Raw genomic sequence first — 26517 nt, forward strand, 5'->3', positions numbered from 1 at the left:
ACAGGTTCTTCCAGGAACTTTTGCAAACTAATTCTCCTGAATGGGGATACAAAGTAAGGGAATTGAGTGAACAGGGTTTGTAGAGAAACCAGGAGAATGCTGTTTCCAGACAGAGTGGGACAGAAAAGCTCTGATCTCTCTGAACCATTTGAAAGGCAGCATCCAAGAGGCTGACTTTTGGCACTTTAATGATAATGTACTTGAAAAAATGTCCAAAGATAAAAAAAAAAAAAAAAAAAAAAAAGAGAGAGAGAAAGGTATTGGAAAAATGCAAGAAAATAAAATATGATGAAGGAGTTTTATTGAGATTCAGCTGTTTCTTTTAGTTTCTTCCTCATGAGAGATTAGCATAATTCCTCTGTTAAGTGATTATAGGAAAGGAAAGACTGAATTAAAAAGAAGACCCCACTGGCAGCCAGATATTGGTGTTGGAGCTGTCAAGGTCCCCTGACAGGGAGGGAGACATATTCGTTTTATTGAGCCAGTGCACTCTAGTGGCCAGAGAATATTTCAGAGACTGCTCTTGCATGTATTCTGCAATCAAGAAGATTCTCTGCTGCCTGAGAATCTTCTAGCACTGGCTAAGGATGGAGGCATCATAGAGCATGTGAAATAATTGCTCTTCCAGCAATTTTAAATTTACTTCAATTTCCGGAAATTCAATTAGTTATTTAAATGGTTGGCATTGTAATGAAAATAGTTCTAAGCCTCTGTGGTCCTTTTTCTGCCTCCACTTTTTCAAGCCTAGATAATTCTTTTCACAGCCTGGCAGTCAGGGGACCTAGAGGAGCAAAGACTCAATTTTCAGATTTATTCCAACTTTCCACTCCAATCCTGTTTACCCTCATGTTTAGTTTATACCTTGGGACCAATATATTATTAAATAACCATGGCTTAATTAGGAGGGACTATGTGAGGGAGGATAATATTAAAGGGAATTGTACCTCTAAACCTGTGGTTCTCAGACTTTATTGTCTCTGAATCACCTGGAAGCATTCCAAAATGCCTATTTTCAGCTCCAGAGCTAGAAATTCTGATTCATTAACTACGGGACAGTTCTCAAAAATGTGAGTTGTAAGAAGCTGCTCCTAAATGGTAATGACTCTACTTCTGATGATAAAAAACAAACAAACAAACAAACAAACAAAAACAATAGATCCATAAACAATCACCGCTTGAACTCCTGACATAATGGCCTATGTTCAACTTCTTAAATGCATCGTGCTCTTCCCAGCTAAACAGTTGTAGAGTGTGATGGCTAAGAACACAGATGCGGGAGCCAGATAGGCAAGACTTGAGTTTCAAAGTTTGCTCTGTGATGGGAACACATTGCTTCATCTCTGTGTGCTTCAGTTTCCTCGATTGAAAAACAGGGTTAATAGTCACGCCTACATATATGGAAATCACCTAGAGCATGATTGGGTCATGCTTCAGGATTGCCTGAAGTGTCCAACGTTATTTGCTTAATGATGGCAACAGTTTTCTTATTGTTGCATGGAGTAAGCATTGGGCAAGCATTTCCTTAGTTGCCCTGAGCCTTTGCGCCTGTTATGTCTGAAGCTGACACTGTATTCAGATGCCCCTCCTGTTTTGACCCTGTGCATCCACAGGGACCTGCATTAGCAGCTTTCCCCCAGGAATGCTATTCTCATGTCCTAGATCTCCCAAATGTGTTAGGCTGTCCCCAGTTCACATCATTAAGTAGATCATCCCACAGCATCCTGCACATCCCCCTTTATGACACCCTTATCTTTCCATGTCAATATTGACCTTGCTAGAAGTCCATGAATGCCAGGACCATTTCTGTCATCTTCACTGATGGATCGTCTAAACCCAACACAGTATGGGGCATAGTTGTCAGTCAGTAACTATTTTTTTGAATGGACAAATGTCCTGTAAAGAGAGAGAATGATGTGACTTTGAATCCAGGCAGGATATTCTCTGTCCTTGAGAGTGTCCTTCAAAATATACTTTGGATAATGGTGTTCTTGAATAATACTTCTCAAACTTAAATGCTCATAAATATCCCCTGAGAATCTTAGTAAATACAGATTCTAATTGAGTAGACCTAGATGGGGTCTAGAATTGTACCTTAATGTAAGCTTCCAGGTAATAACTATATTTTGGTTCCAAAGCTCCAGGTCAGGGTGGGGTTCATTAGAAAGTTTTGAGCAAGACATTGACACGGTCAAAGTTGTAAAGTGAAAAGCATAGCCTAGGAACAGATCAGCAGGTGGGGACACAGGTGAGGTACTGTGTAGGGTTGAGGGAGGAGAAGTGGTTTAACCTAAACTCAGAAGTCTGGAGAAACATGGGCCAGAGCAAGTGGTGACCTTGGCTAATGAGGAAAGAGGAGCTTTTCTTTTGCAGGTGTGATTTCATATTGGGTCATCAAAGTTAAGAATAGTTTATATTCGTGGTCTCCAAATTTGGCTACACAGCGGAATCACCTAGAGATCTCTAGAATATACTTTTATTTATGTTTGGGTTCTACTTTAAGACATTATGACTTAATAGCTTTCCATCTGATCAGGGAATCACTGGGTGATATGAACTTCAAACCAAATCCATTTGAAACCTCTCAGAGAGCCAAGGTGGATTCAGGGGCCTGAGTGTACCAGGAGTGATTTGCACCTTAGCAATGGCTGAATTGTGTCAGCTTTTATTTGGTCTTGCCTGGGTTCATAAGCTAAATCCTTATGACTTCAAAGTATTCTCAAGCCATGAACGATCTCTAGCTAGTAGTCAGCCACTACTCCGGCCTTCATACTTCTCCTCACCTGAGTCTCTCCTAAAATGATTAATGATTGTCACACATTCTTCTAAGCAAATCAGATATTTGTCAAGCTGTGGCACTGTTGTGGCCTTTCTGATTTTTAAGCCCCAGGAATAAATTAGCCAAATGATCAAGAATCATCCTTTGGTACTTTCTTGCTGTTTTCTTTAATTCTTCCTTCAGTCTATAATACAAAGGACTGCCTGAAGTATCCAACGTTATTTGCTTAGTGATGGCAACAGGTTTCTTATTGTAGAGGTTCTCAGCCCTGTGGAGTTTTTTTTCCCCCAAAGCACTGATGTCCGAGATTCATCCTAGCCCATGTTAGTCAGAATCTCTTCATGCTGAAGGGACATTGGCAATATTAAAACTCTCCTAAAGTGACTCTTAATTAGTGGGCAGGGATGAGAAACATTTAGTGCTTTATACTTTCCAACATGCCTTCACATACATTTTAACCTGTTTTAGGAGATCATTGATAATTGTTTGTCTGGGTGTTGTTGGGAATTAATCTTGGACACTGCTCTTATAACCATCACCCTTCATGCTTTTCCTTTAAAGTCAGAAATCAATACTGATTTTCCAGGATTTCTCTTAGATTATCTTTAAATGGGTGCATTTTATATTTTAAACATTGAATTATATGAAATTTCAGATGTGTACATAAATTAATACAATGTTAATGCAAAATATTAATGATCAATAGAATGTGCGCTTGTGTTACCATCACCAGGTGAAAACAATCACCAAATTATGGCCACTCTCATTTTCCCCATGCTACCATTGTCTCCCTTTCCACCACCCCACCCATGGATTATTTTGGAATAATTCCCAAATGTGTACACCACTTCCATAGAAGGGAAATACATAGGAGGTAAAGCTGTTAGACTGGAAGATAACATGTATAAATAGCTCTTATTATAAATTCCTAGAAACCATGGAGCTAATGATTAATTATTTTTCAGTATCAATAATTAAATCCTGAGGGAGCTCCTTTAACTTTCATCTCTAAGGGGCAAGCTGGAGAGCAGTGTTGTGGAAACAGGAAGGCCAAAGGCAAACCACTGCCGGGAATTGGTAGGAAACTTCATCTGGTGGTAGCCTTTGTTCCTGTTCAAACCCCTGGAGATAGGTCTTGAGGTTTTTTAGATTCAAAGGCAGTAATTCTTTTTAAATACCAAGGTAGTGTAGCGTAGCAATTAAGTGCATGGACTCTCAAATCCCATCTTTGCCATAGACGTCACTTTAGACTCCCTTTAAACTTGCTGTGTTTCAATTTCCTACTGTACAAAATGAGAGAATATCTGCAGCTACTTCCTAGAGTGGTTATAGGGATTAACTGAGAACAGGACACATTAAAGAATGTCAAGTACATGGAAATGTATTATTATTATTGTTGTTATTATTATTATTAATATCTAAGTCCCTTAGGAACAGGGAACTTGTCTTTTATTATGTTGGTGTCCTGCAACATCTAGACATCCTGTGTGAGTATGATGGTGCTTGTTTCATGTCTGTGCTTTTCTTGGACAGGTTATAAAATCTAGAGGGCAGTTGTCTTCCGATTTTATTAATGAACTTGCAGTGCTTAACACCAGATCTGGCATAGGAAGGACATTCGATAATTGTTGTTGAACGAATGAATAAATGAATTCTGCATCTTTCCCACAACTAGTTAAAATTCCTAAAGATTTTGCTTCCATTAAGATGAAGCCATAGCATTAACAGATCCACGTCAATTATGGGAAAAGATATTGGTCAGTTAGAATGTCAGATAAGTAAAAAAAATTACCTGTTCTGAAATCCAGAATTTCTCCCACTCAGATGCACATGAACACCACCCTCTCCCTTCACTCACCCCTTTCCAGCACGCATCATTCCCTGTTTCTCCCTACAGGAGAAATACTTTTGTCTACCTGAGAAGTGGTGGATGGATTACTAATTTACTCCCAAATAATGAGGAGGCCTTGGACACTAGTCCCCAAAATGGTGTTGAAGGCATCGTGATGCTCTACTGACTTTCTTTAAGAAAGTGACTTAACCTAAATTTCAGTTACCACCTATATCACTGTTTCATGTTGTCTATTTCCGAGTGTTTTTGAAATACTAAAATGAAATAAGGAGTGTATCTCACATACATGTCCCCAGCTCCAGCCTCAAAATGCAGAGCATAGGTTCTTTTGTTTTTTACAGGCTCCACTGGGGGTGACTTTCCCCCTTTGGTCTATAATTTAAAGCTTATAGATGTAGATGTAGATCAATGTAGACCAATACAGATCACTACATTGCCCTTGTACTCAATAAATATTCCTGAAAATGTAGTAGGAAGAGTGACAAACATTTGGGCTTGTGGAGATTACAGTTCTCAATCATTCATATTCCTGCCAAACTGAGTTCTGCTGGTAAAAGTCATAAAAGACACTTTCTCTCAATTCATGGGGGAAAAATAATGGATAAAATTCACTTAAGGATTTGGAATTTTTTGCTCTCGGGTTTGTTTTTGTTTGGTTTTGTTTTGCTTTTCCTTAAAATTTGGCACCTTCTGCCTGATTCTATAAAACCCAGTATGAAGTGGATTTGACTTCGAAAAAAAAAAATCAGGTTTGGCAACAACATAAATTAAGAACATTCCAGGGTGCCTGGGTGGCTCAGTTGGTTAAGCATCCAACTCTTGATTTCGGTTCAGGTCACGGTCTTGTGGTTTGTGAGTTTGAGTCCCATGTCGGGCTCTTGACAGTGCAGGGCCTGCTTGGATTCTCTCTCTCTGCCTCTCTCTGCCCCTCCCCCGCTCATGTTTTCTCTCTCTCTCTCTCCCTCTCTTTCTCTCAAAAATAAACATTAAAATAAGAAAAAAAGGGGGGGGAAATATTTCATCAGAGCCCCTTGACCATTTCCTAATGTGAAGGAACACCACTGTGCCATAGACAACCTGCTGCTCAGAGGTTGGCACGCAGCTGCACTACCCACCCCTCACCTTGAGAGGAAATATTAGGGAAGTGTTCTTAGTCCACACTCTTCCTCCTATCCTCAACTCCAAGCTCTTCCGCACCAGAGTTGATGTACAGCTACCGGGACCTGGAGTTCACAGCATCACCAGCTGGGATTTTCCTTCACTTGCTACAGTGGCCCCAGGAGGTAGGTGTAATCATACATGACTATAGAGGTAAGGAACCCCAGCTCAGAAATATGGAGTAATGGGTCCACGGTTACCCAATGTGCATGGCCGAGGCAGAGCCAGAGTGGAATCCAGATTTCTCAGACTCCAGCGCCTGCCTGTTTTATCTCAGAACAAGTTATTTCTCATATCAATAGGCACACTCATTTTGCTTATTTATTAGCAAGTCAAGAATTTGCAGCCTGGGACTCTCAAACCTGTGACACAGGCTTGGCACATTACAGAACTATCACACATTGCTTTCACATATGCTGTTTCCTTGACAGTTTGGTGAAAAAGGAACAGCTGTTCCATTAGTCCTGCTCCAGAGAGGAGGCAACGGAATTGTCAAGGGAAGCACTCCTGGTCACCTGATCCAAACGGAGCAAAGAGCAGGTGAAGATACCCAATTTACATGAAACTTGCTACATTGCCTTGCCTGGTGAGCCCATACAGTAGTAGGCAAAAAAAGCTAGACAAGGTCTGGCTCTTATCACTAAAAGGCCAAAACATCCACATGCTTTTGCTTCATCTCACTGCCTCTTCCTGTCGAATTAATAAAAATTATAATTTATTACTATCCATCATCCTGTTTAATTTTTATCTCAACCCTATATGGAAAGAACTGTTATTTTTCCATTTTACATATGAGAAAATAGAGGCCCAGGGGTAGGACCCAAGATTGCAAAACTAATAGAGGGCAAAACCACATGGAAGCCTAGGCTCTTACTCACTCATTCAGCAATAAACATGTGCTGAATAATCAGCGTGTTGCAGCCCTTGTGCTAGGTACTGCATGCATATATGTAGAGTGGTGAGTGAAACAGACACAGATCCATCCATTTCCATTGTGGAGGGTACAGTCTACTGGAGGAAGATGGAGCCACTGAACCCACAATTACCTAAATACCAATTGTAGTATGTGCTGGGCAGATGAGACTGTTGTGAGAGAAAGTAGTAAGGGAAATCAGATTTCCGCTCTGTCTAGAATATCTTTCTCCTTATCTCTGTTGCTTGCCAAGATCTTACCAAGGTATAAATCCTTGCCTCCTCCACAGAATTTGTCCTGATCCTTCTGCTGGAAACAACCACTCCTCCCTCTTGGGTCTCATAACCCTGTCTAACTTGCTTGCATTCTAACTATCCGTAAAGGTGTTTTGTGTTCCTCTGAAGGGATGTGAAATCTTTGAAGGCTAGAACCTTTTTCTGCCTTCATTCCCAAAAGTGCCTAAGTAATAAACTTAAGATGGAACAGAACTCAGTAAATCCGTACAAAATAAACGGATGCCAGTTAGAAGCAACCTACTTAGGCAAAGCTAGCAAACTGCTAAGAGGAAATTGATATGCCTTTACAACTAAATTTCTTTTCTAAATGTTGCCATGGCTCACTGCAAGAACATGCACAGTGATGTTGGCAATACAAGATGTGGGACTTAGGGGCACTTGGTTAGCTCAGTACGTTGAACATCTGAATTCAGCTCAGGTCATGATCTCACAGTTCGTGAGTTCGAGCCCTGCATTGGGCTCTCTGCTGTCAGCACAGAGACTGCTTCAGATCCTCTGTCCTCCTCTCTCTCTGTCCCTCCCCTCTTTGTTCTCTCCCTCTCTCTCTCTCTCTCAAAATAAATTAATTAAAAAAAAAAAAGAAGATGGGGGACTTAGAGAATCTGATTTATCTCGGTTTCCTGGCAAACAGGATTAAAAAGAATTCTTTATCCTTTATAATTGTTTACACATTCATTTACTAATTCACTCATTCATATGTCCATCAGTCTGTTTGTTTATTATTATTTTTAATGAAGTTATATGAGTATCTCCTGAGAACCAAAGCCTATTCAATCGCTATTTCTTAGAAGGCATTTCCTGCTGCAACTTCCCATTCCAACAGAGGTCACCAACTGAGGCATTATGTCCATAGGAAATGAAGTAAAAGATTTCATGTTTTTTTTTCTTTTTAAATAAAACCCAAGGGCATAATGTTGAAACCCAAAACTGTGTTCATGTGCAGTCTTGCAGTGGCCCAGATTGGCCCAAGGGTAAAACAATAATTTGAATAGTTTCTGAAAATGTGGCCCATACACTTCCAGCTCAGAGTGACTGGGGATGCTTGTTAAAACCCTAAGAGACTCTGATTTTGAGGTCAAGCCTGGGCCCTCAAAATCTGCATTTTTAAAAAATGTTTATTTATTTTGAGAGAGAGAGTGAGCATACAGCAGGGGGAGGGAGAGAGAGGGAGAGAGGGAGAGGGAGAGAGAGAGGGAGAGGGAGAGAGAGAGAGAGAGAGAGAGAGAGAGAGAGAGAGAGAGACGGAAAGAGAGAGAATCCCAAGCAGGCTCTGTGCTGTCAGTGCAGAGCCCAATACTGGGCCCAAACCTATGAACCATGAGATCACTACCTGAGCAGAAGTCAAGAGTTGGGCGCTCGCTTAACTGACTGAGCCACTCAGGAGCCCCCAAATCTACATTTTTAAATAGACTGCCTTAGTAATTCTAAGTCACATTAAAGTTTGAGAACAACTGAACTATAGGATCATTTAATTTGATCATTAGCCAGTGGACAATTTAAGAAATGTGTAACTTGCATCTAGTGTATAGTTCTAATCATCTGTTTTGGTTTTCAAGGATCAAAGGCTTTTAAGCTATAGTTGGTTAAAACGACTTGTTGGAAAATTGTAACAAGAAATCTCACAGATAGCCAAAAATAAGGAAAAAAAAGTCTCCATGGAAGTCATGGGAACTAGAAATGCCAACAAGACCTGGCACTTATCTGCAGCTTCAGGGCCAGCATGCTTCCTCCTGTCTCTGCTAATCTGTGTGCTCCTACTGTCTGCCTCTTCTAATGAGCCTTCTCTGAATCTGTACACTGTCATAACTAGCAGATACAGAGCCCCAGAATGGCTGTCCCAGCCTTGACTCTACCACACTTTTTTAAGTCAAGCACCCAACGTGGACAGAAACTTCCCTTCTGGCTCTTTATTCAGGTTACCAAGAAAGAGAGTCTGATGGCCCCATTTGTGTCAGGCCCTCAGCCACTTCAGCAGCATGTGGACCAGCCTCCTCAAGTCAGGACCCATCTGAAAGGGGAAGGGGACAGTGTGCAGAAAGGTAACAGGAACTGGGTTTGGAAGTTTCCCTCTCAGATGGAGCAGTGATTATTCCCCACAGAGACTGGCCTCTCCAGGAGGCCCAAGCTCAGCCCTTTGGGAGAGAATTCAGAACGTGACTTCTTCCCTCACTTCTGTTTCAGCAAGTCTGTCTCTGATGTTGGCTGAACTGCAAGCAGAGGCATGGTAAGACCTACCTGCCTGCTTCCAGCACAAAAACCATCCTCTTATCACATCAGAGCTGGTTTGGGAAGAGAGTGATTTACATTAGGTAGAAATACAGAAAAGGAAAATGAAGCCCCAGGCACATAAATACAGTAGAACTGTATGTTCATGTAGACTAGAAACTTGTAGAAGAGAGAAAGCACTCACCCTGAGTGTGATCTGGGCCAGAGGTTTTACTTCAGACAAACAAAATATGTAGTCCATGTGTACTTGAATTCTTACCAAAATGTCCAGGCTGTAATTTCTATCAACAGTCTATCATACACAGTGTTGTATTGGTCATCTTATAAAATAAACTAACATACCAAACAAAGTCAAATAAGTAAAAGCAAAGAAAAATTTTAAAATGTAGATTTGATGCATGAGGTTCTGTTCCTTACATCTGAAATCCACCCTTACTCATAACTTCTTCGTTTGCATGTAATACCTGCTATAAAGCACTATTAATCTCTCACTCAGTAGTCAAGCTACATTACCATAAATAAATCCTGTGGCTCACATGGATATTCAAATGATTTATTGTTAGCCATGGTGGCAAAGAATCTGTGTTTCTTTGGATGTGAATGCTCTTCTTTTCAAACTGTTAAGTTTTGGCTGGTTTCTTTCTCATATCTCTAGAATTCTCTGCAGATTTTACAGTGCATCACAATATAACTTTTATTTGCCTGTAGAGGTAAATAAGCTGCCTTTCAGAAACCAAGGTACCCGTTCTAATTAGGAGTTTATTCTTAGATTTTTCAGTATGCTTCCTATGAGGAAATAGAATAAATTAGTTTTGATTTCGGTAGGGTGTTACTTTAAGTTTATTAAATAATTTTCTACAAGTAAAAAAATAAATTAATTATTTTTCACTTCCTTGGCTTTGATCCTATTTTAGTATGATTCTAAATTAGAGTGTGGTTTAAGGAGGCTTTTGACTCATTGGATTAGCTAACATGATGTTAGATTTATAAACTATTTAATTTGTCTTACTATAACAAACCTGAAAGTTAAAGGTGGAACTAAATGTTGGGATCTTAATATGTCAGGTAGGAACTTCAGGTTTTATAAGAATATCAAATGATTTTGTATGGTAACAAATCAAGAAGATATTAAATTCATGCTCAAAATGAAATAGATTGCTCATGATTTAGATGAACAACTTTTAAGTGTTCCTTAATAGAAAAAATCATCACTGAATATTCTGCTAATCTCTTAAAATTCCTTCAAAATTAAGTTGCTACATGGAGATAGTTCAGATAGACTATCTACTGAATGGCATGTTTTCAGTGATAAGGAGTAAAGTATCCCCAAATAAGTATTCTAGGAATGATAGATTCTTTGCCATTTGAGGTATTTTCAAGTTAAATTTAATTTGCTGATTCCTAAAATATGCTTATAATAACTTTATTTAGAAGCCTTACAAATGATAACCAAAGAAGGCCACATATACAATGACAGGTTCTGTGGGAAGTGTGCTCATTTCTAACTTGAGCCAACAATATCCTCTTCTGCTGCTGGATGACCACATGCTTTTTGAACTGATATTTGATTATATTCAGTTTAGCACTTAATTATATTCTCTCTTGAGCTTCTCTCTAATTTGTTCATGTGTAGTGGAAAGAATCTAACATGTGTATGGTGCACCCCTGGCATTGCTCCTTAGCTGTGTGCTAATTTTAACTAAAATTTAGTAAACCTTTCTGAAACTCTATATGTTCATCTGTAACATAAATATAACATGTAGTGTCTATAAGACAATTTACTTCCTAGGGTTTTCTTATCCTACATGAAGAGGCTGGCTCAGCAATAGTTGCTCTGTATGTGTTAATTCCCTACTTGCCCTCCATTTTGTATTTCATCATCCCTGAGTAAGTTGTAGGATCCATGAGTACTCAGGCTCAAGCTGTAAAGTTATTAATTTTATAAACAGAAGATAGAAGTATATTAAATGTATGTTTTGAGTGAGAATGAGAGAAAGCAAGAAAGAGACTTTCTTCTAGAAGGAAAATAATAGAAGTTTATTAAACATATGTTGTTACACTGCATGGAACATGAAATACCATTATACGTGATCAACAGGCTCATGTATGATTTTGGAATTTAAGGAAGTCTGCCTTTTCCCCACCCACTTTTTTCCCCCATCCAAATTTGGAAACAATGGAGAATTAGTCCAAGTAGAGGGGGATCAAAATATCAGCTGATTCTCAACCCTGTAATTAGACAGGCTTAACCCTCTGGTCACAGACCATGTTGGACTACTAAAAATTTGAATGACCATGCCCCAGGAAAGAGAAGAATATGTGCATTCTATGAACAGATACATCCCAAAGAACAAGAAGGAGAATGAAAGAAAGGTGATGTATGTCCACTTCCATCTCCCAAAATAACATGATTTAGATGGCCCTTATCCTTACCAAAGAAGACACAATGGGGTAAGGGGAGAAAGTCCTGAGACAAAGAAGACTGTAGAAGTAGATCTGCCTTCACATAGAAGGAATCATCTGAAGGGCTCTACCCTCACAGACTGATGCTAGGCAGTTTTGTAAACTTCTGTTCTACCTTTCACTGCTTTCTTTACTTTCCTCTTAGCTACGCTGGCCTCCCTTCTGACCAAGTTTGTTGTCTCTTATTCAGACTTGCACTTGCTGCCCCTTCTTCCTAAAATGCTCTTCTCTCACCTTGGCATGGGTGCCATTTCCTCAACATTTGTTTTCAGTTTAAATATTATGTCTTGGTGAACCCTTCTCTGAGAACCTTATTAGAAATTCTCCTCTTCCCATTCTCTTTCTTACTCACTATTTCATGTTATTTTTCTTCATAGTGCTTAACCATTCTTCCAATTAGAAAGTAAGCTCCATGTCGTGTTCACTGCTTCAACACGTTGGATAGTGGCTGCCACAGAGTAAGTGCCGACATAGTAATTAAATGAATGATAACAAATGAATGTATCATTAATTCAGCAAACTTTTTGTAGGGTTTACTATATACCAAGCTTTATGCCAGTTGCTAGTAACATTAAGATTAATGAGATGAGGTTACTTTATTCAAGGGGCTTTTTTTATACGAAATTAGAGTACGTAAACATATTTTTCCTCTAACAAGAATGAGCACAGAGTGTTAACAGCCAGAAAGGAGGGTGTCTTATTCTAGCTAAGTGGTCCGATAATGTAATATTTGGTAGATTAGGAGTTTCCACATAAACATGGAATACAAGTACCTTAAATATAGAAGAGAGGGTGTATGTATGGAGGCTTGGCAGCTTGAGAGGACATGTTAATGAAATGAATTATAGGCAGCTAGTGATGCTTGGGATGCATAATGCATAGGGAGGGATGATAAGAAATAGGGTTAAAGAGATATGCAGGAGCCAGTTTATGAAAAGATTTATGCCATTCTAAGAAGTTTGGACATTATCTGGAATTCTAATAGATGCTTTAAATTTTAAGCATAGGTGTGATAAAATCAGATTTGTGTGTTAAGAAAAAAAATAATACAGAAAATAATGAGGTTAGACACCATTGTAAACCAGTGGGAAAATTATGAGGCCATTCAATTATCTGGGCAAGAAATGAGGAGGATCTGTTTTCTTGAATAAAAAAAAATGTGAATTGTAGGTAAATGTATAAATTACCATAACTCAACAGTATTTAATAGCATGTCTTTATGACCCAGTGTGTACTGAGTTCTTTGCCCATCCTGTGGAGTTCACATAACTGGATGATTATGCAAACCCTCTCTCCTGCTCAAGGAATTTAAATGCTAAGAGAGAAGCAAAAACAGTAAGTAACTGTCAGAACTCCAGGACAGAACACATCCTTCCTAGTCCCCTCTCTGTGTCTATACTTCCAAGGAGTAAGATAAGCCCAAAAGAGAGGATCTCATTAATTCTCCACATTGCCACTGTTTTTATCAGGACCAGCACCATAATTTGTAGGACCCAATGTAAAATGAAAATGTGGGTTGCCTTGTTCAAAGATTATTAAATATTTCAAGACAGTTGTAGCAGAGCTTTAAACTAAGAGCACTGTTGAGCCTGAGGCCCTATGAACTGGCTAGTCTTGGTCCTTATTGACTTTCTGTAGGGGCCAGGCTCCTAACTGGATAGAGCTTTTATTCCTGTGAACAGTTGCCATTATTGGATTTCAGTTTCATTGGACTGCAATTCTTGCACTTGGCTGAGAATATTTAGGGGTCGGAAGCAGAGGATAGCAAAGCAGAGCAGTAAGAACACATACTTTGGATGCAGACTTCTTGGGTTTCAGGTCCTGTTTATTACTTACTAACATCTTGGACAAGATACAAAACCTCTCTGCTCCTCCATTCTCTGGCCTCCAAAATGGAAATAACAAGAGTAACTGTGTTTTAGGATTGTCGTGAGGATTGAGTTCATTTATGTAGAGCACTTGGCAAATGAATGAAGCATGGCAAGTGCTTGGATTGTTTTTCTTATTGTTTTGAAGGTTATATTCTGGATAATAAACCTTGTGTGCTTCCACATAATGCAGATCTTACCATTCAGAGTGAGGTTTGTCATTCAGAGTGAGGTTTGTCATTCAGTGAACAGAAATGCTTAATATTAACATGATTGAATTTATCAATTACTTACTATATGATTTTCCTCTTTTGTTTTTTAAGATTTTTTTCCTATCCCAAAGACATAAAGATACCTGTGTTTTTCTCCAGAAGCTTTTATATGTAAGCCTTAAATAATTCATTTTCATCTATGATATTAGATAGGAATTATTTTTCTTTGTGGAAACACTGACCTCCCTCCTCTCCCAACTCCAGTGTACCCAATGAAGAAAGCCAGTCTGGACCTCCTTGCTCTCTCTGGAATTTGACTCTGCTTTGTCTTTGTACATAGCATTCGCTTTGCATAAATTTCTCTTCTCCTAGGTATTATATAGATGACCACCTAGGTATTTCATGTTCTTGCTCAAATATCCCTTTCTCACTGAGGCTTTGAAGTTTAAAATTACAACTTTCCCTCTCCTTAACACATACACACACACACACACACACACACACACACACACACATTCCTTAGACCTTCCTGCTATGTTTGTGTGTGTGTGTGTGTGCGTGTATGTGTGTGTGTTGCATGGTATTTAATTGCCTTATGAAATAGTAAATATTGACTTACCTTTGCAATTTGTCCTTCTGCTTCCACTAGAATGTAAGGTCCAAGAGGTAATATTTCTTTCTTTTGTTTTGTTTTATTTTCAATTTCAAGAATGGCATCTCCTCCTTAGATAACTTCAATATTCTTTTTCCAGAACAATCCCGAACACATGATAAACAGTTATTATTTTAGATTTTCTTCTTCAGATATAATAGTGCTGAATAGCTCCAGCTCTACACATTTATTAATAAAGAGGCATCTGGTTAGGAAAACTCTGGGTGACTTCTTTCTTTTTTTTCCTGTTCTTTCTAGAGTTAAGGTCAGGACAAGAAAGCAACCCCACTCTTTCTGTCTGTCAGAGTAGGTTTTTTTCACTATCCACACACGAAGGGAATTCTAGTTTTATGTGTGTATCGGTGGGATAGTCTCTGACCAAACATCACTCTGTGCTCTGGCCACACAGTTTTTGTCTCCTCTTTCTTGATTTACCGATCTATTAAAAGCCGTGTTCTCACTGCCAACAATGGAGAAATTTCATCAAGGACCAGTGCTCCACACTTTCTTTTACTTGCCTGTCTTTTTGTACCTGCATTTATAATCTGTTTTTGAAAATATTTCAAAGGGAATTCCAAAGAAAACAAGAAGAAAAAGGGGAGGAGCCTATAGGACATGTCAACCAATTATAATTCAGTTGACAGTCAGGAACCGAATTATAACCCAATGACAGTTATATATTTATTAGTATTTTAGGAGAATTGGTATTGCTATTTCTATGTATGGTAGTATTTGAAACATGTGGTCATGTTTCAAAAAGAGCCCTTATCTTTTATAAATCTATTCTGAAATATTTACAGTTGTAATTTTATGATGCCTGAATATTAGAAATAATTCAGGTGGTCATGAATGGGTAGGGGTATAGATTTTACAAAGCATGGCCAGATGATTGTTGAAGCTGATGGATAGATATATTGAGTTCATTTGATATCACATTCCATTACCTGATTATTCTTCAAAGCCCGAAATAAGTTATTCTAATTATTTCCCTTTGAAGTACCAGAAAATAAGTATTTTCCCAAGTTTACAGACCTGACATTCCAGACTCACCAATTCTAAAAAGTCATGTTACTACATCAACACCAAGCCAAAAAAGGAATTTCAAAAACCAGAGGCTTTATGTTGATGCTGCAAATTAATGAAGACAAGAAGACAGGAAATAACACACACCTCATGCATAAAAGGGATAATTAAGAGTCTTTGTCTTCATCGTGATAAAATTTATAGTTAAAAGTGAAAAACTTTATTTTAATTGGGTTATCTTTACGGAGCTATTTTTCATTACCTTGTCTTACTACTACCACCAAAACAAAAACTTTAATATCACAATCAATATTAATATCTAAATGATCCCACATACCTTAAATTCACGTAAACCATTTTTTTACATGTAGATGCATCCTGGGGCATTGCAAAAAGTTGCAGAAACCAGGATTCATGTGGTTGAGCCATAGTGAATGGCGGTGCATTTTGAGAATGGCAGGTAGATGGCCCAGGGATACACTTCACTCTCCTGTAAGAACAGAGGGTCTAAGGGTCTGAAGTTGCTAGCTGTGCATCCCTGAGTTGTGACCTCACTGTGCTGTGACACATAAACTTGATCTAGAAGTTCTTCTGTCCCCTAGATGTCAACAATATTGGGCATGAATAGAATCCTTTTATGCTCATGAGGGCATAAAGCATTAATAAGTTTAGAGTAATATAGATTTTTTTTAAAAAAGAGTTGCTTTGAATATATGGTTCAGTATTCATGCCTACTAATGACTGTGTCTTGAATTTATATCTTAGATGACATCTGTGTCCCCCCAAACCTGTCTGCATACAGTGCAGTGTGGTGTTGCAGACAATTTCACTCTTAAGGCTGATGGAGTGCAATGCGTTAGGGAGCCCTGTAGCAAGAAGCCACTAGACATTTCTTCTGCTAAAATGAAAAGGGGTCTGAATGGAGGGAAAATAAATCCCTGTCATTTCAGCATAGGTTGGCAAGAAGAAAAGACAAGTGCAAATTGTCATTATAAATAGTGTTGTTAACCCTCCTCATTTATAGTACACATTTCCAATTATACCCATTATGATGTACTTAGCTAGAGGGCAGGTTGCATTTTTTAAATGTGTTGAGAGCATTAATGATTTAGCTAGTGCTCATTTGTTTTCTATTGCTTGGTTAAGCATGCTGCATTGTCTTTTTCCTGTTTTACATATTGGATGAAAAAGAGATGCTAGCTTTAAATGTGCTAAATTAGTGGTTCTTTGCCCTAGAGATTTTTTAAACATACCAATGCTTGGGCAGTACCCACCAGAGATTTTGATTTAAATGATTTGGGTTGGGGGAGTCATTAGGAGTCTGTAAAAGTGTCCCTTGAGGTTCTAATATGTAGCCAGGATTAAGGACCACATGGGTTGAGGAGAAAGCAAGATTAGCTGTGGATAACTTCATTTATCATATTTAGAGAAAGGAAGGGCCAGACTCAAAGGTGGTCACTATTTGATAAGGTTAGCTTTACAGATTGCAGATATTCTAAGAGCAGCAGTGGTTGAGGATAGAAGTAGAGGAAATTGGAGATAGTCTCTAGAAATTAGAACTATTGCATAAGCTTTAGAGAGTGTATGCTAACTACTGTAGAGAGGACATGTTTGTTTGCTTCGACTGTCATCCTAGATAGTTTCTGCAGATATGAACACAAGTTGCTTCATCTGAAACTGAGGGCTTGCATATAATGAATTTTAAGTGGATACACACACACACACACACACACACACACACACACACACACACACATACTACATTACATTTAAATCCAATTTAATTAGACATTCGTAACAGCTGTCCTGTGAGTTGGCTCAACAGTATTCCCCATATAGGATAAGCAAGAAAATTGAAGCTCTGAAAGGTGAAGTGCATTGCCCAAGGTCATATAGCAATTCAGTAATGAGCTGGGATTAGAAACCAGAGCCCTGGAGGTCCTGTCTGTTGCCAGAGCCATTGAATGTGGCCTCTGTTGCAAAGTGAATGATGATCATGAACATTTAAGAATATACAGTACATTTTTACCAGGCAACATTTTAAAATGAAAGATGTATATGGATATCCTGGAGCTTATTTTCAACAGTCCTGGAAAGTTTGGCAGAAAAGCTTTGCAATTTTGTTTAATTTCACCGGTATATAGATAGGCTCAGTGTTCATGTTGAAGTACTTGGAGGTCCAGGCTAGGAGGGAATTTTGGGGGGTGGGAAACACTCTTGATGTATCTGTTCTCTATATGGAACACCAAGATGAATAGGCAAGAAGTGTAGGAAAACTCTCTACTCATAGTTCTAGGGCATTACAGTGTTCATTGTTTAAGCCCGCCATTTCTCCTTGAACAAAGAGAGAGATACTGGCTTGATGGGCTTTGGATAGTAAAAACAAAGTTTATATTATCATTTCTGAATCCTTATAAAACTGTGCAGAACTTCTACATTATTATCCATCCATCAGGTTTAACTTCGGCTTCACTGGGGAGATTTAATAATGCATGTATATATGTTTCAGTATAACGCACAGCCCCTAGGTTCATCTCCTACATATAGAGGAAACCTGATAAATATTTATCAACAATGACAACCCTGTATGTGGTAAGTGCTTCCCTCTGAGAACTCAGAGTCACTGTTTTTCCAGATTTAAGTGGGAGATAGTTGGGCTGGTGGTGAACCCTGGTTTGTGCCTTTCCTAAAAAAAGAAAAAAAAATCTCAGCAGTGGTTGTGACTAGACTAATGAGGGCCATTCTCTTGTGTATAATTTTTTGGGAGAGAGAATGCTTTTCTTTTCTTTCTTTCTTTCTTTTTTTTGTTTTTGTTTGTTTGTTTGTTTGTTTTGCTTTCAGAGGATGTAATGTTGAAGAAAGTTGGGCTGACAGACTTCTTAATGACCATTTGGAATTTTTGCCAAGTGAAAGTTGTTTTCTCTTCATTTTAATGCTCCACTTTGATCAAACACCACTTCTCTTTAGTTACATAGCTTTTATTCGTAATGTTTCTGTCATAACAACACATATCACATAGCTCCAGTCAATTATCTTCAGGTAAGCCCCATACTCTCCTTTCCCTTTCATTTTTAATTTAATGATTCATGAGCAAGTGTGCTTGGGGCACAGGACCATCTTCTTTCGATGCATGAACTGATATCTAAAGCAGAATTCTGTGGCAAGAAATGAAAAGGTCCAGTGATCAGATTGAATAGATAATTTTAAGAACAGCAGCACAGTCTATCTTTTCCATACATTTGAAATGCAATCCTACGCTGCAGTGAGAGACAAAATGTGCTTGTTACTTACATTCGCATGAGGTGATAGTCTTTTTTCAGAGAGCATATAATTTTCATACAAACAGAGGTACTTCCGAAAAGTGAGTGGATGAGCTATTCATATTTAAGATGAGATAACAAGCATTAACTAGGACTTTCTTGAGCAAACAGGTACTTGATCAGCTTATCTGTTCCTCTCCAATGATATGACAAGGTGGTTGATACAAATTGCCTTGCAATTGTAATTTAATTTACCAAGAATGTGGGATGATTTTCAGCCACTCATAGTCTACTCCTCAATGCTCAGAACATGGCCAAGATGTAGCACTGAATAGAAGGCCAGTTTGTCATATTTTTCTTTTAATATATAGAATCCTCAATTATTGAAGCATTTTTCTGTGTTTTTGTTTCATTTTATTTATTTGTTTGTTTGTTTATTTGCTTATAAGTCTATTTTGAGAAAGAGAGAGAGAGAGAGAGAGAGAGAGAGAATGCAGCATGAGTGGGATGAGTGGGGGAGGGGCAGAGAAAGACGGAGAGAGAATCCCAGGTAGGCTCCTTGCTGTGAGCACATGAAGCCCAATGTGAAGACTGATCTCACCAAATCATGAGATCATGACCTGGGCCAAAATCAAGAGTCAGACACTTAACCGACTGAGGCACTAGGTGCCCTTGTTTCATTTTATTTATTTTAGACACAGAGACAGAACAGTGGGGGAAAGGGAGAGAGAGAGACAGACAGACAGACAGACAGAAAGAGAGAGAATCTTAAGCAGACTCTATGATCAGCACAGAGCCTGTCACAGGGCTTTATCCCATGACCCTGGGATCATGACCTGAGTTGAAACCAAAGTCAGACGCCCAACTGACTGAGACACCCAGGTGCCCCTTCTATGTTTTTTGCTTTTTTGTTTTTTTAAATCTTTTTTCTCACCTTCTCTCATGAATTCATGTTATAGAAGACTCCCTGTATCAGGCAATATGTACATCCTTTACATGCGGTATCTCATTTAATCCTCCTGTCAATCATATGACATAGAAACTTCTTTTTTGGTTTGTTTTACAGCCAAGTAAGCTGAGGTTTAGCAAGACTAATTTCTTCTACTTTTGCTACCATCTTTCTGGGAAAGACTGGTATAGACCTTCTCAGAGAATCTATAAATATCTCTTATTATTATATATGTATAAATAAATCACTTATATATTTCTGATATTAAATATGGCTCTTGATGTTTAAGCTGCCATCTTCATAAATGTTACTTCTTTTGATTATAATTAGTAGCAAGTATAATTATGCCTGATGACTAAGTGATGATAAAATATGCATAAATAAAAATTGAATTTAGACTAGTTTATTAGCAATAATCGTGCTTAAACAGTTACTTATGTTTGCAAACAGGAATTTTAATTTATTGTTATTTTTCATAGGCCTAATGAGGTTGGAAGCATCACTCACCAAGCCCCACAAGCACTGTGTTTACTGGCATTTGAAGCCTTCTGCCAACAGGGTACTATTGAAGAATTGATTAAAAAGGAAGAGGTGTCCCATGGGAATAACAGAGGAATTATGATGTGAACCCTTCCCTGGAATGCCCCTCTCTCTTTGTTTTACCATAAAGTCTCTGTGGAAAGACCATGGGCTTGGATGTCTGTTTAGCCAGTTTTAATGGCATAGTTTTAATCGCTTAACAACTAGCAAGGTGACTTTGGGCAAATTATTTAACTCTTCCACCCTCCATTTTCTTATTTGGAAAGTGGGAACAATAATTATAATTTTAAAATAAATGAAAATGGTAGTAGTAACACCAGCCTCGTAGCATTATAATAATAAAATGAGATACCATATGCAAAATGTCCAGAAGCAGATCTGATATAGATGAAGGAGATAATTCCTGGAAATTTCTAATGCATTTTACATACGTTTAAAATCCAAATGTCTGCAACCTCCAAAGACACTCTCTTCCATTTTCTGTCTACTTCCCTTAAATCATTTCTTGTGTCTTCAACAGAAAGTGAGGTTCTATTTGACTTCGATTTCTGAGACCTTCCACTTGGCCTTTTGCTCATCATCTCTTGTCTGACTTCAGATCTTGATGTTGGGTGCTGCCAGAGACATTCGCTTCTTCTGTTGCTAATTACCTCTTGGGTTTCTGTAATTACTGTCCTTCCTTGGTACAAAAGTGCTCCCTTCAGGCTGGCTTCAAAGTACAGGTGAAGTGAGAAGACTATTGACTGCTCCATCCCAAGTGGGGATGTTGCCTGCCCTTGAGGTTCCATGACACCCCAGCTAATTCATGTCTCTTGTGCATAACTGACTCTGCTTTAGGTCTGGTTATAAGCTGAGGCACTTATACCACAAAAAATGGAAAAATCATTTAAAAGTGAATGCTAAATATTACCATGCCAAAGTTGAAGGACAAAGAAACACATTACACAGAAAAAGAAATTTTTAGCAGCTATCTTGCAGATCCTGGTGTTGATTCACTATGTCAAGATCATCCCTTATCTCTGTTTCTCTTTTTGAAAACATATAAAATGTCTTCATTTCTATACAGTGACAATCAGTTTTTTTCTGTAGAAATCTAACCTCTATTCTAAAAGTTTGTTTTGTCCATAGAATACATCTTTCTCAACCCTCACCTGAACATCTGTAGGGCATGATAAATTAATGCAGCCGTGTTCCCTAAACCTTGAATGACTTCACCTGGAATTACACCATAAAGCAGAAAACCTCTGTGTGTGAGTGTTCATTGTGTGTGTGTGTGTGTGTGTGTGTGTGCACATGCACATGTGTGCACATACACATACAATGAGAACAGAGAAACATTGATCTATGTTCTCTCTCAAGAAAGGCATCTATTTCATTTTTCCTATCCTCTTCAATTTTTATTTCTGATCTTCTAAGATAACACTTGGACAACACACACATACACACAGAAACGTATACACACATATACACACAGGCCCACACTCATACTAATCCTAAGGGTAAAAAATAATTTTCAGAACAAGTACAGTGTAACTGAAATTAACTGAGAATGGGAGACTTATTCTTAAAGGCATAATTTTTTTACAAAGCTGTCCCCACCCAAATGAAGATAGCTTTATATTATTATGCCAAACTGTTTTTATTTTATTGAAGTATAATTGATGTACTATATCCTATTAGTTTCAGGTGTACATCATAGTGATTCAATATTTTTATGCATTATGAAATAATCCCCATGATGTCTAGTTACTATCTGTCACCATATAGTTATTACGATATTATTGACTATATTTCTGATGCTGAATGGTACAATCCCATGACTTATTTATTTTATAACTGGAAGTTTTTACCTTATAATCCACTTTCCCTATTTCATCCCCCCACCCCTGCCCACTTTGGTAACCAATAGTTTGTTTCTTTTACCTACAAGTCTGTTCCTATTTTGTTTTGTTTGTTTGTGTTGCTTTTAGATTCCACTTATATTCTCTGTCGGACTTTTGTTTAGCATGTCATTCAGTTCCTTCCATGTTGTTGCAAATAGCAAGATCTTAATTTTTTATGGCTGAATAATATTCTATTTTGTATATATACTATAATTTCTTTATCCATTCATCTATTGATAGACAGTACAATTGCTTCCATATTTTTGCTATTGTAAATAGGGTCTCAGTGAACATAAGGATGCATATATCTCTTTGAATTGATGTTTTCATTTTTTTTTTTGGATGAGTACCCTGAAGTGGAATTCCTGGATTTTGTGGTAATTCTACATTGAATTTTTTAAGAAGCCCCCATACTGTTTTCGTTCCCTTTTCTCCACATCCTCACCAACATTTGTTATTTTTGTGTGTGTGTTTTTCATAATAGCCAATTTGGCAGGTGTGAGGTAATATCTCATTGTGGTTTTGATTTGCACTTCTCTGACCATTAGTGAGGTTGAACATCATTCCATGTCTGTTGGCCATCTGTATGTCTTCCTTGGAAAATGTCTATTTACGTCCATTGCTCATGTTTTAATTGTTTTTTTTTTCTTTATGAAGTTGAATAAGTACATTATATATTTCGGATATTAAACCCTTTTGGATATATAATTTGTAAATATCTTCTTTCAGTAGGTTGTCATTCCATTTTGTTGATGGTTTACTTTGCTGTGCAAAAATTTTTTAGTTTGATATATTCCTATTTGTTATTTTATCTGTTGTTAACTCTTGCCTGAGAAACTGGTCCACAGAGTATTTCTAAGACCAATGTCACAGAGCTTACTGCCTATCCTTTTTCTTGAGATTTTATGGTTTCAGATGTTATATACAAGTTGTTAATTTATTTAAAAATTTTTTTTTACATTTATTTAGTTTTTAGAAACAGAGCGAGACAAAGAGTGAGTGGGGGAGGGGCAGAGAGCAAAGGAGACACAGAATTCGAAGTAGGATCCAGGCTCCAAGCAAGCGGTCAGCACAGAGCCTGATGCAGGACTCAAACCCACAAACTGTGAGATCATGACCTGAGCCGAAGTCGGACACTCAACCAACTGAGCCACCCAGGCATCCTGTTAATTTATTTTTAAAATAGTTTTGTATATATTTAAGATGTATATAGTGTAAGATAGTGGTTTATTCTTTTTCGTGTAGCTATCCAGTTTTTCTGACATAATTTTTGAAGAAACTGTCTTTTCCTCATTGCATGTTTTTGTCTGTTTTGCCATAGATTAATTGACCATATATGCATGGATTTATTTCTGATCTATATGTCTTTTTTTTTAATGCCAGTACCATGCTGTTTTGATTACTGTAGATTTATAGTATAGTTTGAAACCAGAGAATATGATTGATACCTCCACTTTGTTTCTGTCCCCCCCCCTCCGGATTGCTTTGACTATTTGGGATCTTTGCAATTCTATACAAACTTTAGGATTTCTTATTCTAGTTCTGTGAAAAATACCATTGGCATTGTGATGGGGGTTGCCTTGAATCTGTAGATTGTTTTGGGTAGCATGGACATTTTAACAATATTAATACTTTCAATCCATGAGCATGGTATATCTTTCCATTTATTTTCATCTTCTTCAATTTCTTTCATAAGTGTCTTAAAGTTTGAGAGTACAGGTTTTCTGTCTCCTTGGTTACATTTAATCTTTGGTATTTTATTATTTTGATGTAGTCATGAATAGGATTGTTTTCTTAGTTTGTCTTTCTTTCTGATAGCTGTTTTTTAGTACATGGAAACACAACCAAATTCTGTATGTTAATTTTGTATCCTGCAACTTTACTGAATTCATTTATTAGTTCTAATAGTTTTTTGGTGGAGTCTTTAGGGCCTCCTATCTATGGTATCATGTCATCTGCAAATAGTAACAGTTTTAACTTCTTCCTTTACAATTTGGATGCCTTTTATTTCTTTATCTTGCCTAATTTCTGTAACTATGACTTCCAATACTATGTTGAATTAAAGTGGCAAGGGTGAGCATTTTTGTCTTGTACTTGATCTTAAGGGAAAATCTCTCAGCTTTTCACCAGAACTATTTTAATTACACTTATTTTATTTCTTCTTAAACTCCTATTTTATATTTCTCACACTACCTTAAGTAGTTTTAGAAATGGGCCAATTATAACATTCTTCCCTGCTATATAGTAGTATGTCTTTCTTATTTTATTGGCATGTTCTGGCAGAAAACAGGAATGGTGGCCCATTCAAATGGGGCAACTGGGGAAAAATTAATGAAGGGTCTATTTACAAAATACTGGAAAGGGTTACATAAGCTAACAGGGGATGATTCAGTACCTGAAGTAGTGATGTTTAGGAGCCTGAAATTTGATAGAGGTAGGAACAGTTAGTAGGATTACAGCTATATGAGAGAGCCACTCCACAGAAACCATGCCTTTTGGTTGGTGTAGAGAACCAGTTAAGGTGATCTAGAAGATAAAATCTGGTGGAATAAATTCCCTGATCTTTCTCTCCTCTTATCATCTTTTTTCTTACATTGTGTGCCCCATCCCTCTATTGGCCAAACCCAACCAGAAGTCAGTCCTTCTATGATCAGTTCCCTGGGTAGACAGCATATAAAGCAGGGGGATAGATCTGTAAGTAGATGGAAAAGATCCTATACATCTGCTTAACTTATAGTTCATGATCATGAAATGTACAAGTACATTGGTTTCTCTTCTTTCCATAATCTCATTAAAATAACAGAAATGAGTTGTGAAAGCCCTAATCCCATGTTAAAAAAATAATAAGAAAGAGAAGACCATCAGTGGATGAGAGCTCTAAATGCATTTATGAAAACTTAATAGACAAAGACTAAAGATCAGAGAAACTGATGATGCAGCACAGAAAGCTTGTCCTAACTTAGCAGGAATGTGGGTGGTAAGAGAAGAGGAAGCTTGTTTACCCATGAAGACTCTTTTATTTATTTATTTATTTATTTATTTATTTATTTATTTTTGGGACAGAGAGAGACAGAGCATGAACGGGGGAGGAGCAGAGAGAGAGAAAGGGAGACACAGAATTGGAAACAGGCTCCAGGCTCCGAGCCATCAGCCCAGAGCCTGACGTGGGGCTCGAACTCACGGACCGCGAGATCGTGACCTGGCTGAAGTCGGACGCTTAACCAACTGTGCCACCCAGGCCCCCCAACCCATGAAGACTCTTTAGAACCGTGGTGGCTGGTCTGATAGAGGACAGGAGGAGTGAGGAGTGGGACTGGAAAAAAAAATGTTTTTTTAAAGCCTTTAAATAACCATTAGAAGCATAAAAATAGGGATACAATTATAAAAATTTGAAAGGTGGTACAAAGTAAACTCCCATCCATTATAGCAGAAAGTCAATAAATGATGTCTAAAATTAATGAATCAAGAAGCAATGACATAAGTTTATTATTTATGGATTTGGAGATAACCACAGATGAACTAAATAAAGAGAGTTCAAAGTCTTCTGGAAGGAGGACAGGGAATTGGTTGTGGGTCAGTTTTTTTCTCATTGTAAGTCATGGTACTAATGATTTTTTTAAAACCACATGAATATATAATTTTACTGAAAGTCCCCCCCCCTTTTGTCACATTCCACTTAGTTTACTGGCTTTCTAGAAATTTTCTTCTTAACATGGTTAGGTCTGTCCCAGACTTACCAATTAATTCCATTTTCTCCTACACCACCCTTTCTCTCCATTCTTCGTAACCCTCCAACATGTGAACATCCACATTCCATCTAAATGCACCTACATGTCTTTCTCTATGAATTCCATGCACCCATCTATGTCTCAGGAGTACCTTTTCTCAGACTTTCCTTGGCCTAAAATGACTTCAACCTTTTTTTTTTCTATTAAGATTTCAAGTCCCAGGATAAAATCTGTCTCCTCCAGGAACTGTCTGGTTTCTAGAGACAAAAATGATTATTCTTTCTTCGTACTCTCTTAGTACTGCACACTGTTGACATTTCTCGCTCTACCAATGTCTTAAATTTGTTGTATCTCTATCTGCCCCATTTTCTTTCTGTGTAAGTTCAAGAATTTTCATTTTTATATCTAGTGCATATTTTGCACATAGCAATTGAAATATTTGCTCACCATTGTAACTGTAATTGATTTTTGTTGCTGTTATTGATCAGAAGGCATCTAAAGATTATGAGATGAGTGCCCCAGCCCATTAAAGTGATAGTGAACACTGGCTGTCTTTATTGAGGTGCCTATTAATACTTCTGCTTTTTAACCAAACCAGGAAGTAGACAATATTTTGTTTTGTCACAATTTTACTGCCTTTCCCCTAAATTACAATTATATCCATATTGTCTCAGGTTATGATGAATGAGAGATATTATAAGAAACTAATACCCACAAA

The 26517-nt window shown here is 37.8% G+C and overlaps 1 protein-coding gene across 10 annotated transcripts in view; it reads left to right on the forward strand.

Moving 5' to 3' along the window:
• Positions 1-26517, forward strand: part of THSD7B (thrombospondin type 1 domain containing 7B) — a 1235876-nt gene that overhangs the window by 859757 nt on the left and 349602 nt on the right. The gene's annotated exons all lie outside the window — the stretch shown is intronic.

This window comes from Acinonyx jubatus, chromosome C1 (genome assembly GCF_027475565.1).
Source record: "Acinonyx jubatus isolate Ajub_Pintada_27869175 chromosome C1, VMU_Ajub_asm_v1.0, whole genome shotgun sequence".
Classification (NCBI taxonomy): Eukaryota; Metazoa; Chordata; class Mammalia; order Carnivora; family Felidae; genus Acinonyx; species Acinonyx jubatus.